This window comes from Hipposideros armiger, unplaced genomic scaffold (genome assembly GCF_001890085.2).
Source record: "Hipposideros armiger isolate ML-2016 unplaced genomic scaffold, ASM189008v1 scaffold_990, whole genome shotgun sequence".
NCBI classification, from domain to species: Eukaryota; Metazoa; Chordata; class Mammalia; order Chiroptera; family Hipposideridae; genus Hipposideros; species Hipposideros armiger.
Window position 1 is genome coordinate 404750 of NW_017732340.1, and position 13674 is coordinate 418423.

Here is a 13674-nt window from a genome sequence, read left to right on the forward strand (position 1 = left end):
GGGGTGTTCCCTGGGAGGAGATGGAGAAAAGCCGGGGTTGGTGGGGGTGGGGGGAGGGGTGCAGGACATAGAAGGGACTTCACCTTTTCTCACCCACTGCTCCCCAAGGATGGTGCTTCTGGAGCAGATCTGGGGTGAAGGCTGGCCCGGATCCCGGACTTGCATCATGGAGGGGGACCAGCATGGCTGCAGTGGTGGCAGTGGGCTCCTTTCAGCACAGATTGTGTTTGGAGGAGACCCCCACATACACTCAGGACAGGAGCCCCTCCACCCACTCCAGCCCAGCACTGTTGAATGCAAGCGGCATGGGGCAGGGGTTCAGATCTGGGCTCCTGTTCCTAGCCTCTCCCTTCCCTGCCCTGTGACACTGAGCCCCGACTCCTCATCTGAAAACTGGGTGTGCCTGCAGAATTAAGCACTTAACTCCTGGGCATGTTGGGGCCTCTTCCAACCCCACCTCCTCCATCTGCCTGGAGAGGCAGCATCAGTTCCCTGTCACCCCCTTGGTGCAGGGCTGAGACGGCTTATCCTGTGACCAGCCCTCAGAACAGGGTCCAGGAGGCCCAAGCCAGGTAGGCTCTGGGGTCCTCAGCCCAAAGTGGGGCTCTCAGGGAGAGTAGGGGCTCCGGGTGGTCACGGGAGGGTGGAAGGTAACTGCTGTGCCCAGGCAGGAGGCTGGGGACAGGTAGCGCAGTAGGCTGTTGGCCCTGGTCTCGAGATGGTGACATCGCTGCCACCCTTACCTTCATACCTCAAGGGCAGGTCCAGAGTCATGTGGTAGAGAGGGAACAACACGGCCATCCCTCACACACACAGGCCCCGCAGAGGCAGCGAGAGACGAACTGGTCAGCCCTCCGTGCTTGTGCCTCAGTTTCCTCATCTGTAAAAGGGGTGGGTTGGATGCCCTTGAAAGCCCCTGACAGCATTTAGGGCTGGATTGAGAGTAGGAGCTGGAGCAGAAGAGAAACCAGCAATAGGGACAAGGTCAGCTCCCCATGCCTGTCACCGAGTGCTCTGCGACGTTTGGTGAGGGTGGTCCTCAAGTTACCCCCACTTCACATATAAGGAAACTGAGGCTCAGAAGGAGATGTGACTCACCCAAGGTCATACAGCTTGTCCGTAATGGACTGGACCTTTGAACTCAGGATAGCCGACTATTGAGTCTGTTCTCCATTTCATCTTCTGAACAGAGGGCCTAGGGTACCAGTACTTATGGGGGTGACTCAAGGTGGGGTGCACTGGTATTGATCCAAATATGAGCAGTATGGAGTTGCTGCAGCTGGGCCTCTACCCATACCTCCACCCCATGGTTGGCTCTGGTCATGGGGAGCCTCATTCTGGGCACCAGCATGCCTTAGAGGTGCCTGTGGGTGCAGGAGGTGGGGGAGAGAGGGAATGTGAACTCCCCTGGATGGGAACAAGATAAATGGTAACAATAATGATAACCCCACCCCCTAGGGATGTTTTTAGCAGCACTGTTCCTAAGGAGAAACTGACATCAACATGAATACCTAGTAACAGGATTGAGAAGTCCACTGCAGCCCCCACAGCAGCATGGGTGAACCCTAAACCGTAAGGTGGAGTCAAGAAAACAAATTGCAGGATGCTACCTTCTGTTCAAGGCCATTTTTATCCCCAACCTCAAGTAAAACTAAACAATATTGTCTGAAGTGTTCATATGTACACGAAAGAACTACAGTTGGCCCTTGAGCAACACGGGTTTGAATTGCATGGGTCCACTCACACACAGATTTTTTCCAGTAAATATACAGTCGGTCCTCCTATCCGTGGGTTTCGCATCCGTGGAGCCAATCAATTGCGGGTCAAAAGTAATCTTTTTGATCCGTGGTTGGAAATCTGTGGATGCAAACGGCTGACTGCATGCACTGTTCTACACCATTTTATATGAGGGACTTGCACCTCTGCAGAATTTGGTGTTCCCAAGGGGTGGGAAGGCAGAGTCTGGGAACCAATTCCTCTGAGGAGATTATCCTGGATTATTTGAGTGGCCTTAATGTAATCACAAGGGTTCTTAAGCATGGGAGAGGGGGTCCGGCCAAGTGGTGGTGTGATGGTTAAGAGCTGGCTTGGGACACCAGAGGGCCCCGGTTCGGCTCCCACATATGAGGGCCAGTGACACTGCCCTCCACAGCTAAGATGCTGAACAACAGCTCAACCTGGAGCTGGGCTGCCAGTGAGTCACTGGCGTCGGCATAGGCTGCAGCCCCTGTGGCAGTGGGTTGCCATGGGCTACCGTGTGTAGCCAGCAGCCAGCGTGAGCGGCCAGCAGCCAGCGTGAGCGGCCAGCAGCCTCTGTGAGCGGCCGTCCAGAAGCCGGCGACTGATCTGCCTCACCTGGGAAGAGCGCAATGACGGTGCCAACTTGGGCAGTGAAGCAACATCTTCCACAACTAGACTGAAGAACAAAAGGACAGAAACTTGTCTGTTCCCCTTCCCCCAATTCCCCAGCACTGTTCCCATGCTCCAACTCCCCAATAAAAAAATTAAAAAATAAAATAAAAAAAAAGAATGGAAGAGGGAATCAGAAGAAAGAATGAGAAGGCTGCATCCTGACATTGCTGGCTCTGAGGATAAAGGAAGACAAGGAAGGTGGGCAGCCTCGAGAAGCCAGAAATGTGAGGACGTGTGTCCCCTGCAGCCTCCAGAGGGAACACAGCCCTGTTAACACCTTGATTTGAGCCTAGTGAGACCCGTTTCAGATTTCTGACCTCTGGAACTGTAAGCACTTGTGTTGTTTTAAGCCACTGAGTTTGTGGTAATTTGTTACAGCAGCAGTAGGAAACAAATACACCATCTAACCATCCAACCCATCATGCAACAGTCCACCCAGCCATCTCCCATTCATTTATCTAGCTGCCCCTCCATCCAACCATCCATTCATTTAACAAATCTTCATTGAGTGCCTCTTTTGTTTCAGCTGCCTCACTGTGAAAGAGAACAGTTGCTGCCTTCCTGGAGCTCCCATCCATTGGGGAAGACGGACAGAGGTTTCAGTCCAGGGCCCGTAGTGCTACCACCATGGGACATGAGTGATTGGGAAAGATTATGGGGGGGGAGGCTCGTGGCTTGATGATTCTTGGCAGCAGGAACAAGACGAGAGCACTGCGACACAATTGTGAGTCTCTGCAGCCAGCCCTCTAAGGGTCACTGTCCGTTGTTGGCTCTGAGCCCTAGGGGAACCTGGAGCTCTTGGCCCTGGCCAAGGGGTAGGGAGGGCGAAGGGCCAAGACCAGCCAGGATGCTGCTCCTGCTGTGACTTCGATTCCTGCTCCCCAGCTCGAGGCCCATGCCTGCCATACCCTCTGCACAGCACGGCCCTCTTAGGTACACTCTTATCCCCACCTGAGCCCCCAGCCCATCAGTTAGAAATAGCCATGACTCCCACAGTCTTGACAGCACCGAGAAGCACCTGCTCGAGGGTTAGGCTGAGCCCAGTTCAAGGCCTGGTACCTCCACGTAAGGATGTGTGATCTCAGGCAACGAACGGCCTCTCTGAGTCTTGACACCCTCATCGATATAATGACAGCTCCTCCTCCCAGGGCTGTAGTCAAGATGGGGAGAACTAACACTGAAGACCACCCTGCACAGGCCCTGGCATACAGGAAGCCCACCACCATCACCACCTGGGAGATGCTACATTGTTATGCTTTGCAGACTGTCAAGTAAGGTGCACATGGTCATCATGACTCTTGGAGCTACAGGGTGGGGTTACGGGCACTTAGCCCCTCCCACAAGAGGGGACCAGTTTCCAGTCCTATCCTCAAGGTGCAGGCCTTGCTGTGACCCTGTGGCCCCTGATCACAGGGGAGCCTGCAGTCCGCTGGACGAAATGCTGCGTGGACCCTGTGGGTCATGGGCACAGTCCCCATAGGCCCAGCTTATGTCACGGTCTCCCAGGTCAGGAAGCGCCACATACCACACAGCCAATGAATGTGTTTAGCAGAAAACACCTGGTTAGCCGTGGCAATTAGGGTTATGGAGCAAGAGGCAGTTACGCGGTCATTGTCAGCAAGCCCAGACGAGTGGAAAGGGGCAGATAGAAGGGGGTCCAGCTGCTCTGCCCCGCAGACTGTGCTTCTGACCTCCAGCCACCCTGAGTGTCCGAGTCCAGCGCTCACAGTAAAGGCAGCTCATAAAGCCTTCCAGGCCACTTCTCCAGTCTTCCCACTGTAGCCTCATGGGGTAGATAGAAAAACTGAGGCTCGGGGGAAGGCTGTCTAGGGAACCAGGTTTGCTTCCAGGTATCCCCTGCAGAGCAAGTGCACCCCCATTTCCCTGGCTCAAAAGATGGCTTCCCACAAGACTCTGAATTGGGTGTGGGAGAAGGAGCACTGCTCAGGGAGTCAGGAGACCTGGGTCCAAGGCTGAGGTGAAGGTGGCAAAGCCCACACCTAGAGTCCCCAGGCCTAGAATCCCAGGCCAGTGGCCCGTCTGTGACCAGACCTGTGACCTGTGAGAGCCTGAGGGCCATCCCCATGCTGTCTCCCAAGGGTGGGGCACCCAGCATGTCACCTGCTGGAGGAGCACAGTGCTGCAGTGGCTCTATGGCTAGCTGGGCCGGGACCCCCAGCTCTCTGAGGCCCACTCCCGCCAGCTGGCTGGGTGACCTCAGCTCAGCCTCTTAATCTCTCAGGACCGGGAGTGTCCCCCTGAGTAGTGGGCCTTTCCCAAGCCCCCAGGGAGATGAGAGAAGAGACTTTCAATCTCGGCGCAGAAACCAGGAAAGGAAATAGGTCAGGGAGGGACGCCCAGGTACTTTATGCCAGCCGGCTTAGTGCGACTAAGGACATTTGTGGGAGGAGGCCCACACCCCCAGATCAGACTTTCTCCTTTAGGCCTTGTCTGCAGAGGCGGCGGCTGCCAGCACTTTCAGGCAGAGGGACAGTGCATCTGCCTCACCCGACCCCGCTGTGTCCAACCCAGCTCCCCTGCTCACCTCTCCTGGGGCACAGCTGGTCTAGCTGCCTCCCCCGATTGGCTGGCACATGGTAAGGGCTTGCTGAGGGAGTGCCCTGCATCTCTGTCTCTGCTTTCAGAAGAGGAGCATCCACCCCAGACCCTCACACATGCTGTTCCCTCTGCCTGGAACAGTGTGCCCCCACCTGCCTCAGCCTAAACGTCACCGCCTCTGGGAGGCCTTCCAGGACTACCCCAGCCAGGCCAGGCCTTTCTCTTTGCCTCTCCCCCAACACCACAGGCTGTACCCAGGGCATGCTTTGTCTAGGTCCATCTCCCCTTCGGAGTGAGGGGACTCCCCAGGGCCACGCCTGAGCCCCCCAGCATTCTCTGGGCTGGCCAGGGCCCATGGTAGAGCCCTCAGCTTCCTCTTCTCTGCCATTTCTACTCCTGAATATGGCCCAGTTTTTGTTTCCCTGGAGGAGCCAGGAAGAAGGGGGAGGTCAGCCACTTCATCACCCCCCACGCCTCTTGGACCCCCTTTCTGAGTCTCTGCCTCTCCCCCAGCATCCCGCCCATCTTCCCTGAGAGCTTCTAGAGCTCCTGGCATCCAGCTCTTCTCTGACGGTGCTGCCCTCTGGCAGGAAGGACAGTGGATGGAAAGTGTCTAAGCCTGGGTAGCGGGGCTTCAGGAGAGGATCCCTGAGAGACATCCCCACCCCAGCCCTGTGTCCCCAGCCTGTGATGAATGCAGGGTGGGGGATGGGGAGATGGCCCTGGCTGGTCCTCCATCCAGATCCAGGTCACTCCTGGCCTGCTCAGCAGCCGTGGGTAATTAGGGGCCGGCAGGATGTGGGCAGGCGGGTGGCAGGAGGACTAATTGTCTGAGTTTTCAGGTAATTAACAGGAGGCTGTCTGGCCTGTCCCCACGGGGTCTAGCATCCGCCACCTCATCCCCTGGGCATCCCCAGCCACCTAATGAGGCCAATTACTGAGTGGTGCCCAGGTCCTTATTAGCCACCTAGAAAGCTCGTGTGGGGCTGGCACTGGGGCGGGGCTCAGCCAGCCATGGTGGAGGCTGGGCCGCCCCCCTCTATCGGGCTGGGGATGTGCTGGCTGTCGGTCTCTGCTGCTGCCCACTGAGGGGTGGCCCGCCCCACACGTGGGACATCTCTTCTTGCCTCTCCCCTTGGGACAGCCGCTTTAGGTCAAACCCTTCGCCTGCCACTTCCCAGCTCTGTGGCCTTGGGCATGGCACTCTCCCTGTCTGACCCTCTGCTTCCTGGATCGGAGATGATGAAGGTTAAACACCTGGTGTACAGTCAGTGCCCAGCACACAGGTACTCACCTTCTTCCAATGGTGCCAACTCCGCTAGGAAAGGGAGGCCCAGAGGGGCTGGGGCCTGAGGTCACCAATGTGTCCAGAGCCCACTCTGTAGGGACCTTGGAGGCTGAGGGCAGCCAGGATGGTCCCCTGGGATTTACCCCAAGGGATCTCAGCAGCTGGGCTGCGGTCCTGGGAGGGGTCAGTAGAGGTGGTCAGGTGGGGGACGGGTGTCTAGGAGCAGCTGGACCTTCCAGACACTTGAGCCTCGTGGAGGTGGGGAAACGGAATCCCAGGAAATGGGGGGCTTTGGAGATCGTTGTGGAGCCGGAGGGCTCCCCTCCCGGGATGCTGCAAGACAACCAGGGGAAGGCCAATGGGCGAGTGCCGGCCCCCCAGCCTGCTGTCCGAGCAGGAACCCATCCTTTCTTGGTCAGCCCACACCACTCTTGGCCCAGGAAGTTGGGGGGAGAGCTGTGCCTTCATACATTGCGGTTTTTTTTGGCTTCTGGGGCTTCTCTGTTTCAAGAATTCTGTGACCTAATTCCATGCTGACAAATCGCACGCTGTTCCGGCCCCTGTAATCGTCAGCTAATGCTGCTTTTGGTCCTATTGCCAGCCTAGAATCTAGGTCAAGGGTTTCCAAACTGTGTCCCCCGGAGCCCTCCTGTGGGAGCGGAAGGGGGCGGCCTCTGACCCTCCAGCTAGAATAGCTAGACTTCGATCTCTGATAAAATACTAGTAGCTCCTTCGTGAGTCTCGCTGGGTACCAGGCATGCACAGGGACTCTGCCTCCACGATTGCCTTTTGTCCTCATGAAACCCCAAGATGATTGGAGGCTGAGGCTGAGCAGCGTGCCCCGGGTCTCAAAGCGTGCAGGAGCAGAGCCGAGACTCAGACCCAGTGTCCACTCTGAGCCACCAGGAATACGGGTTCCAAAGCTAGAGAGAAAACAAGGTACAGGAGTTGGGGGGAGTGTCACATTAATCATAATTTGTCTCCTCCAAGTTGGGGTGTGTGGGTGTGCCTGCCTGCCTGCCTGCCCCAGGGGAATGTGGTCCCAGGTTACCCGGGGCCCCTGCACCCCACCACGTGCATCTGTGTGCAGGAGGGTCTGTCTCCTGTTTCCCTTCCCTCTGCTGTGGACCTTCCCCCATGCCCCAAACCAACAAGATCCAGCCCAGAAATAGCATATGCTTCCAGCCTCTGCTCGTCCAAGTCATAAATCGCCTGGTGTGATGTGTTCCTTGTGTCAGCTTGCTTCAGAATTCAGGGTGGGGGTGGCTGGGTGAGTGTGAGGAGCATGCGGTACCTCCTCCGGGATGACAAACTGGGAGCTGGAAGCCGGGGTGAGCCCAGGACGGAGGCTCAGGCAGGGAAGTTTGGGGGCCTGGGGCTGGCTTGGGGGCTCAGCCTGGAGTGCGAGTCAGCGTTTGGTGGCCTGGATCCAACCTGGGCCTAAGGCTTGAGCCTGAAGCTGGAGCTGAGGTCAGAGAGCAGAGGGTGAGGTTTCAGCCTTGTCCAGTGGTCAGAGGTCCGGACTTGGCTTGGAGTCAGGGGTCTGAGGGCAGGGCCCGTGGCTCAGAACCTGATAAGAATGGAGACCCAAGCTCAGTTTGGGGGTCAAGGTCAGGACTCAGCATGAGGTAGGGTCAGAGGGCAGAGGGCAGAGGGCAGCCTTCCTATTTCCTAGAAATGAGCTGGGGCAGGACTGGTGACAAAGGGGTGCCTATGATAAGCGAGACGGGGCTTCCAGGGACCGAACATGACTATGAAAAGGGCTGGGAGCCGACCTGGTGTCCAAAGCCACGAGAGCCTCCAGCCCCAGCTCGCCACTCGTAGGATGGGAGCCTCAGTTGCTCTTCTCTGAAACATGGACCGTCATGGCATCCGCCTCTGTGTCAGTCATGTTCCCTTAGGGCTCCCTGTTTCTATTCTCAGGACTTTGGACCCCAGGATGCGGGTAGACGAGCAAACACAGGGAGGACAGATGGCGAGGCAGGGGTGTGAGGTGCCTGGTGAGGAATCGTGTCCCTTCGCTGCCTCTGTGGCATGGCAGGGTGTGGGGGTCAGGGGCAGAACAGCACCAAGGCTCTAGGTCCCCAGTCACTGCCCAGGGCCCCGCCACTTCCCAAGCTGCCCCTGAGAGGTGGCTGTGCAGCCCGGTCAGACCCAGCGGCCCCACCTGAGCAGTATGCAGCCTTGTCCCGGGCACCTTTCCAAGGTCTGTGTTCTGCCAGCTGGGTTTTCCCGCCTCTTCTCCTTTCTGGACCCAGCGTGGACAGATATTTGGGGACAAGCCCACAGAGCAGCCAGTGGGGGAGCTGGGGGTGGAGCAGGCCAGCAGGAATGAGAGGCCAGGGCAGAGGAGAAGGGTGCCAAGGAGGAAGCCTTATCACAGGCCTCTCTGTTCTCATCTCCCACGGGGCCTGGTCACAGACCAGCCTCAGGCCACTCACCCACCACTGCGGCCCTGACCCCAGAAGTCTCCCCCTCCTCCAGGGGACACAGGCAGCTTCAACCAAGCGAAGAAGCAGGCGCGTGCGAGGCGGGTTGGGGCTGGAGGGTTGTGAGAGCCCCTGGAGGACGGGAATGGTGGACAGCCAGCAGAGGACGTGTGGACAACAGGGCTGCCCTGCCCGCCCAGGACACGAAGCCTCCAGGGTTTGGCTGTGAAAGTCCTGTTCACCTCCTCCAGCTGAGCTATTAATACTCAGCCACGACCCACGCACCCTTGCTGGGAGGACGCCAAGTTCCTCAGGGGCTAAAAAACGATCCGAGGTGGGGTGGGCCAGGCCTTCTCCTTCTCTGCTTGTCGGAGGAGCTGCGGCCAAAGGCCAGGCTGGCCAGGAAGGGGGCAGGACCAGGGTGAGGATCAGAGGGTCGCTGAGCCCTGGGGGTGGCCTGGGGATCCCGGGTCAGAGCAGGAAGGCACTTGGCCAGTTCAATTCCCATTGCTCAGAGACCCCAGGAGGAGGGCTTGCCGGTGGTCCCACCCAGGAGGGGACCACCGCCTAGGTCCCCTGGCTCCTTGCCCCCACCCAGGCCGTCTCCTTCACGCAGCTTGGTCTGCTCTAGGCTACACTAAGGCTGGGGGTGGAGGCTGAGGGCTGCCCGTCTCCTCTTGCCAGGATGGGGAAAGGGGGCGCCAGGGGGAAGCTCGGAGCCCCTGGTGGGAGCGGGGCTGCCTAAAGCACGGCCACACACGCCTCAGCAGCCTCTGAGGTGGGAATTCCTGGCAGCTCATTTTATAGATGAAGAAACGAAGGCTCGGTCGTCCACCAGAGCCCGCATCCTGTTATATCATTACAAAGGGAGGTGTCTTGGTTTGTTTTGGGAATCCACGAAACAGATGTTTCACTCAAAACGTCTTGGCGGCTGGACCACGAGTGAGGAGCTGCACAGGCACCTTCCTCCAGCACAGGTGAACGCCCATCCCAGGGATCGGCAGTCACTCCTTCCCCTGTTCCGGGGCCCAAGGGCACATCCTGGGGGTCTGTGCTGGTCTTCTGGGCTCAAAGCCACGCGAGGCCACCTGCTCCCTGCTACATTCCCTCCTTTCCCATGACAGATGCTCCAGGACCCAGACACAGACCCCAGAAGAGTGCAGACTTGGCTGGGAGAGTCCAGACGAGAAAGTGGCCGAGAGTGTCAGCCCCAGGGGCCCCCCGTGCCGGAAATCCCGACAGCTGCCTGGCTTACAGGTCCTGGGCACTGGGCCCTGACCCAGGGCAGGCGGCGGCCGTGTCAGGTGTCCAGAGGAGTTGGGGGAGGTGACGGCTGGAACCGGGGGCTGTCTGCCCATGGTTAGCGAGGCTGTCAACACCTCCTGGCCTGCCAAGGCAGAGCAGGGCCAGGGGGCTGGGGCTAGGTCCTGCCTGGCCTGGAGGGTCTGAGGGGAGAGACAGGCCCTGTCCTGAGGGTCTGGGAAAGGAAGCACAGTCTTGTCCTAGGCTGAGAGACCTGCCCAAGAAACCCGAGGAGGGGGACAGACCCTTGGCCTTAGGGGTTGGTAAAGGGGGTATATTTCCTAATGGCCGATGGGGAATGGGGTGTGGGGTGTTGTCCCAGCCTGTCAAGAGAGAAGGCTGCCCAATATCTTGGACTTGAGGGAGCTCTGGACCTGCCCCTCCCTCATCACCACTCAGCCGAGAGGCAGTCAGGTCTGCAGGCGCAGGCAAGAGCCCTGTGGCCTCAGGCTGACACCACCAACAGTCCCAGGGCTTCACGTCCTCATCCAGGAAAGGAGATGGTTTAGCCCCGGCCAGATTTTCCTCAGCCCTGGGGAGGAACTTTGCCTCTCCGCTGATGAAGACAGGGGAGGAGGGGGCAGGCTAGCCTCAGAGACCCGGTTCTAGGGGAGCCTCTCTCCGGATGGGCCCCACCTGCCCACTCGACCCATGCACCCTAGCTCTCCTAAGGCCTACTTGCTCACCCACTCTGGGGACACCTCCCCAGGCAGTCTTCCTGGGTTGATACAGATGAGGAGGCACCATGTTCCCACCTCCCACAGGAGGCCTGGAGTGCCCACGCTGCCCTAGCTCCTTGGAGGCCCTGCCAGCAGAGCCTGACTTTATGAAGGCTTTGGGCCTCCATCTCTCTTCTCCCACTTTCTTCTCCCGGCTCTCTCCTAGACCCCAGTCCTCTGGTTCTGGCTGAACCAGGCCCTCTGCCACACCAGGTCTGGGGGCTTCTCCCATCTCAGCTGTCCCTGCTGCTCAGTCTGGGGCTTTGGCTGCCCCCTCTTTGCTCAGTCCCCTACCCTGTGTCTCTGCCACTTCTCCCTGGATTTGTCTTTGTCCTTTTTTCTCTGACTCAGACCTGCTTCTCGGTTTTAGTCTCCATCTCTGCCCCTCTCTACCTCTGTCTGGTCCAGCCTTAGGAACCTCAGCCTCTCGGGCCCTGTTGCTCTGGGACCCTGTCCTGGCAGTGTCTGCTCTCCCCACCAGGCCAGGATGCCTGATCGGACATCTGCTCCAATGTCCGCTTGCTGGGCCCCATGAAGCACTCAGACAACACTTGTGGTCTCAGCTCTGGCCCAGTTCCAGGGGAACTGCTGTGATTCCCAGAAGTCAAGAGAGGGCGGGTCATGTGCTTGCCTGCCCCTTGGAAGGTCTAATGGCCCTGGGCCCTCCCTTGGCTTAGGCCTCTGGCCATGGTCCCTGCACCAGTTCCCAACCCCCAACAGCATGGTCTTCATGTTTCACCCCACCACGGAGGGCTGGTAGCTGCGTGACCCTGAGCTTCTGGCAAGTTCTGAACTTCAGTTTCCTCTTCTACAGAGTGGGGCCAATAGGGACTGCTCTGGCAGATGTCAGGATGAAGTGTCCGTGCACTGGCTGGGCACTTGGCACTGTGCCTAGCACGTAGTGGCGCTCGACAGAGTCCCCGTTACTGTTACTGTGACTATTATTCCCCCGGGTCCCCAGAGCCTTGATGGGTGGGGTGCAGGATGGGCTGAGCCTCTGTTGCTTGAAGTGTCCCATGTCCACCCTGCATCCCATACCCGTTCCTTCCTCTGTTGGACAAAAGATCATCCCCCTACACCTGGGACCTCCCTGTCCTCAGAGTCAGCCTGAACTGCACACTGTGGAGCTCACCAAATTAATTACTGCTGGCTTGGGGATATGCTTTTTAAGAAGACATTTTTCCAGGGGGAAAAACACGCAGGAGCTATAATTAGTTGGAAGAGGAAAGAATCACGGAGCGTGTGAATCACCAGGCCCAGTGACAGACGGTTAGAGCCGAGCAGAAGTTTGGGGAGAAGCTGCTGGGGTGGGGGCAAGTTGGGGGTGGGGTGTGGTCCCCAGGCAGGCTGCGGTCCTCAAACACCAAGCATGTTCAGAGATGGGGACTTTACCTGTCACCCTGTAGCCTTTACGCCCTCCCTGAGCCTCTGTCATCTGTCACCTTGTCACGGTCCCAGCTTCTCAGCTTCCCTGCACCCCGAGGCCCAGGCCAGTCCCTGCTGACAGGTTCCTTAGCAGACCAGCTTTGCAGCTTGGATGCGGAGGGACACACGGGAGGGGCTGTGAGCTGCCAGGGATTTGGAGCTCATCTAGTCCAACTTCCAATTCATTCATTCATTCATTCATTCACTTGTTCACCAAATACTGAAGTACGCCTGTGCGCCTGGCCCACAGACAAGCAAACTGAGGCTCAGAGAAGTGCCGTGCCTGGCCCAAGGCCGCACAGCTGCAAGGGCAGCAGCCCCTCTGACTGTCCTGTCACACCAACTATGCTGAGGCAGACCCTGGACAAGGTACTGGGCCACCAAGGTGGCCATGACCAGGTCCCACTCTCACTGAGCCCATATCCCGATGGGGGTGGCAACCAGGCCCCTGTCGGGTGGAATGTCGAGTGCCACAAAACGGGAAGTACAAGGATATGGGAACCAAGCAGTGGTCACAGAGGGCTTCACAGGGAGGAGGTGAAAGGTGTTCAAAGGGCGGAAAGAGCACGGTGGCCTGTCATCCTGGGTGGGACGGTAAGTAACTGGCTGGGCACAGGAAGCAGCAGAAGTCTGGGGGGTTGGGTGCTGGGGAGCTCATTACAAAGCCCATTTCCCCGTGTTTCTCCTGAGCATCTTGCTGGCTGGGGCAGCCCAGGGAACTGTCTGCTATGTGGCCCTGGTTCTTGGGGACCCTCCACTGGTTCTTTTTGATATCTGGGGCCTACTGACCCTGGGCAGTCAGTGGCCCAGGAGGCTGGGCCCCAGGTTGATCCCTCCCTCGCTACCCAATTCTCTAGGGATTTCAGCCTAGGCCTCAGGAGGTTATACTGGGGCAGTGTGGCCTGTGCCTGAGAGCAGAGGCCCTAGGTCCGCAGAAAGAGGATACTTCCTCCCCCGAGAGAGTGTGGCAGCATTCAACACACAGAGAGCGCCCTCCTAACCCCAGACCAAATTAGCCTTCCAAATTACAGACTGCATGTCCTCCAAGTCGGGGACTGGGTGGGAGAGCAGTGGCCCAGCTCTCCTTCTTGTTTCCTGCTCATGGAGGGCTCTCGTCTGGTCCATCCTCAAATAACAGGGCCACGTTAGAAAAGAATTTTGAGCACACTCTCCCACCCTGGGGTGCAGGGATCTCCAGGTCCCAGGCTCCAGACCAGCGTCCAGGCTCAAGGATATGCCCTCCTGGGGTTTTACAATGAGCTTGGAACCAGGATGTCTAGTCAAGGCCAACCCAGAGTTCTGAGGGCATTTGGGGGTGGGGGTGGGGTGTTATTCATTTATTCAACAAACACTTTCTGGGCTTATTTTCTGTGCCAGGCATTGTGCTGGCCCTGAGACACTGAGTAGCAATGGAGGTGACAGACACATGACCAGGCAGGTACAGGACACAGTGAGCAGGCTTGTAGCAGGGGGTACACAACTGGCTGTGGGAACCCTTGATGAGGTCAGGGAGAGCTTCCTGGAGGAAGGGGTATATAAA

At 58.2% G+C, this 13674-nt stretch overlaps 2 long non-coding RNA genes across 4 annotated transcripts in view; one reads left to right on the top strand and one right to left on the bottom strand.

Annotated features, from left to right (window-relative positions):
• Positions 1-6796, bottom strand: part of LOC109375814 (uncharacterized) — an 11779-nt gene extending 4983 nt beyond the window's left edge. Inside the window, exons 1-3 of one of the 2 annotated variants that reach the window (XR_002122656.1) lie at positions 6266-6796; positions 744-880; positions 84-186 (exon numbers count right to left, since the gene is read on the bottom strand). This is a non-coding gene — a long non-coding RNA (uncharacterized LOC109375814). The remainder of the gene's footprint in view (positions 1-83; positions 187-743; positions 881-6265) is intronic. The other variant, XR_002122657.1, reaches the window with a different exon arrangement.
• LOC109375813 (uncharacterized) lies at positions 6074-12000 on the top strand. 2 transcript variants are annotated; one of them, XR_002122655.1, is made up of 5 exons: positions 6074-6257; positions 7070-7198; positions 8183-8259; positions 9484-9665; positions 9813-12000. It is a non-coding gene; the product is annotated as an uncharacterized LOC109375813 (long non-coding RNA). The 2 variants fall into 2 exon arrangements; XR_002122654.1 differs by lacking the exon at positions 6074-6257 and having other exon boundaries at positions 6802-7198.
• Positions 12001-13674: the final 1674 nt, after the last annotated feature.